This window comes from Garra rufa, chromosome 4, assembly GCF_049309525.1.
Source record: "Garra rufa chromosome 4, GarRuf1.0, whole genome shotgun sequence".
In the NCBI taxonomy this organism is placed as follows: domain Eukaryota; kingdom Metazoa; phylum Chordata; class Actinopteri; order Cypriniformes; family Cyprinidae; genus Garra; species Garra rufa.
This window is the reverse complement of record NC_133364.1, coordinates 33,657,661-33,661,503: the sequence shown is the minus strand read 5'-3', so window position 1 is coordinate 33,661,503 and position 3,843 is coordinate 33,657,661.

Here is a 3,843-nt window from a genome sequence, read left to right as displayed (position 1 = left end):
CAGAAGGAAATGTAACAGAAGCCAAACACACATAGATAACTAGAGAGTTTTTTATGTTCTCACCTGAGCTCATTCTCATTTGATTTGATAATGGAATCTTCAATGGTAAGCAACATGGGTAATTTTTCATCAGTAATGTCCAGTAAAATATCACCACACCAGAGCAACTCATTCTCAGTGTCAGGGGCATTGTGAAGCTGCACCAGAGCTACACGACTGAAGAACTGAGTAATCTCTGCTCCTGCGGTTTATATCAGGACTGTCGTGATGTATTCATATTTCAAGAACTTCTGTAGCCTTATGAGGAGAATAAACTGTCACCGAAGCTGATTATTGAAGCTGGTAATGCTGTTTTTGAATTTGTTTATTCATTATCTGCTGTGATCTTGATAGATTTAATAGTCTTTTATACTAAGTAGTGCAGATTATATAAACAGAAATGTACATATTTCTGCAAATATACCTGATTTTTCAAACCACACTCTTAAAAAGGATGTGTTAAAAACAACACAGCCTGTGTTGTTTCTTAACACACCTTTGCATCTAGTTAAGGACAACACATTTTGTGTTAGTTTACACTCAACCAGTGTGTTATTCCAGCTAACACAGAAAATGTGTTGTTTTTTTTCTACACACTATTGTGTTATAAATACACAATTTGTGTCAAGTATGTGCTAGTTTTTAACAGATTGTGTATGCAATAAAGACACTGCAAACTAATGTATAGTTTAAACTAGTGGTGGGCATAGATTCACTTTTTCATTAAATCTTGAAATTAATCTAGATTAAAATGGCTAATTTGAATTCTGCTGAAGGCATTCAGAATATGTGTGCTACCCAAATAATGACTAAAAGTAAGTCTTTGAGGACGGGCCAGGTGGCGCATTAGACCAGGCGCTCATCTCCTGTTTCCAAAATCCATCACAAACTGCTTGACAATTGCATTTACAACGCAATTAACTATACAAACTTGTGTAACCAAGTACTTCTGCGCAAAAGGCTGCACGACGTGCGCGTTCCAGTTGGCGCGCGCGGGCATGGATAGCCTATCTGCGTGAATAGTCTTCGATTAAACTGCGTTGCTTTTAGAAGCGTCAATTCAGTTGTTGCATATAGTTTAATGTCTTTATTTCGGGATTATCAAAGTAAATTATAACTCAAACTTGAGATTTTACTGGGGCACAGCAGATTTTGACTGGGGCACGTTAAAGTAAAAAGGGTCTAACAACGCACCTGCCCTGAAGCGGCTTCATAACTGCATCATTGTCAGCACGTCTCGTTTGATGTGGTATTTTCACAGAAGTTGAAGACTCGTTCTCGCCTCTTACAGTGCAATTCGACTAGATATACATCATCCGCGCTAAAATATCAAGGTGAAAGTCATCATAACTTGCGTAGTTTAGACCCAGCTCCCAACCCAACTTTGAGAATAGATTAACGGCAATATTTTTTTTATTGCGCGATAATACGCCTTATTCAGCCCGCGGCCATTTTGAATCGAAAACGAGGCTGTGAGGGATAGCAGTCCAGCAGCGTCCACTATGGCGTATTGTTGCGTACCGGGATGTAGGTCGTTTAGTCGTAAAAATAAAGAGAATATTTCGTTTCACAAGTTTCCACAGGACAAAGGACTTCAGAAAACGTGGATTATTAAAGTTCGACGGGACATAGGACCTAACTTTCAGGTAACAATAGTGCATTTATTTAAGAAAATAACTCGATACTAGCCGGTTGGCTAATTTCTAATGTGAGCATGTTTATCTTCCTTTAAACTTTTACGCAGAGCTAAAATGTTATGTTTTACTACAACAACTAAACTAAATATCTTCATTTTGTATAGCTTACAAAGAACACAAGAGTGTGTTCCAAACATTTCAGTCAGGATTGTTTTTCAAAAACACTGACTGGAATTAGGAAGCTTAAGGAGGGTTCAACTCCGTCTCTGTTTACCTGGACTCAAAGGACTCACGAAAGGAAAACCTTGCGATCGTAAGTGAAAAAGATATATTTTTCAAATTATGTTATATAGGTTAAAATGCTTAATAATTTGTGTTAAGAGCCTGCAGCTAGGTCGTAAGCCTCTTTCAGACATTTATTGTGAAATTAAGATAAACATGTTAAGTCGTACAAAAAACAGTGGGTAGAAAGTTTATTTTTGTGCAAAGCGATCAAAAGATAACATTTATTTATTAGTTTGCTGTGTACTGTTTGAGGTCAACCCCTTTTAAAATCGCAAAATGATGTTCAGAACATTATTTGTTTCTGTTTTGCTTTAGACGAGGAAAATGTCATTTAGAGGAAGAACACGAGGAAGATGAAAGGTGAGCAGAAATGGGGAAAATGAATACAGTACATTTACCGTTTAAATAATGCTTTTAAATACATACTCTAAGTTGTGTGTTATAAGTGTGATATGTAAGTTGTATAGTTTTTATAGTCATAAACAGAGGTTAGGCAAAATCATGTGAACACCTGTAAACAATGTGAACAATTACAAATATTATAAATACAGGTAATATTATTACCTGTAATAATGTAAACAACCAACTGTATGAAATGTTGTTATATGTCTGCTATATGTCTTAATGTTGTCGTCTTTCTATGCAGTTCTACAAAGGATGGACCAAGCAATGAAGAGTGGTTAGTAGAAATATATCATGGAAAATGAATGTGTATATGCATGTATCAAGTGAGCAACAAACATGAATATAGAATTGATGTGTAACTTATCTCACTTGCCTGCTCTTATTCTCTCTGTCTATCTCTCTCTCTCTCTAACTGTCTGTTTATCTATTTGTCTATCTATCTATCTCTCTAGTCATGTCACAGAGATTCCAAATCCTGATCATGACTACTGCACGGAGCCCATGACTACCGAGGAGCAGCTTGAGGCTGCACGGGAGGAAATTTCTCGCCTGTCTGCAGAAAATGAAGCACTCAAAAGTCATCAGTTTGGCATTCAGAATTTTATGGGTAATCCAAAACTCATCCAGTTTTACACTGGGTTCCCTGACTATGATACTTTAAGAGCCGTTTTCTTGGCTTTACAGCCCACAGCACAGAGCATTGCCTCGTGGGCTCAAGTGCAAAGAATTAGTGCAACCAGCCAACATACACTGAGGGTTGGATTCCAGGCACAACATCTCTCCCTGTTTAATCAATTTTTTTTGTTTCTTTGCCGGATTAGACTGGGCCTTCTTGAACAAGACCTTGCACTGCGTTTCAGTGTTTCACAAAGTACAGTCAGTCGAATCTGCGTTACTTGGGCAAATTACTTGTACTTCATGCTGGGAAGTCTGCCTGTATGGCCAAGTAGAGCTGCAGTTGATGAATTTATGCCAGACTATTTTAAAGCTCTCTACCCCAATACCAGAGTCATCCTTGATTGTACTGAAGTTCGAGTCCAAACTGCCAGCTCCAAGGTCCTGAACTCTGAGACTTACTCGCACTACAAAGGCACAACTACACTCAAATCTTTGGTCGGAATTTCCCCGGATGGGAGCATGACTTTTGTGAGCAGTCTTTACACAGGAAGCATCTCTGATAAAGAGATCACCAAGTCATCTGGAATTTTGAATCTTCTTGAAGAGGGCAATGCTGTGATGGTAGACAAAGGTTTTTTAATCCGAGATCTACTTGACGAAATTCATGCCTCAGTAATAATCCCACCTTTTATCGGCCCAAGTGGACAGCTCAGCCATGAGGAACTCACACACACACACACACACACACACAACATTGCTCGTTTACGGATACACATAGAACGGGCCATTCGTAGAATCAAGGAATATCACATTTTCGATCGGGTGATTCCTCTTTCATTGGCTGGCTCTATAAATCAGC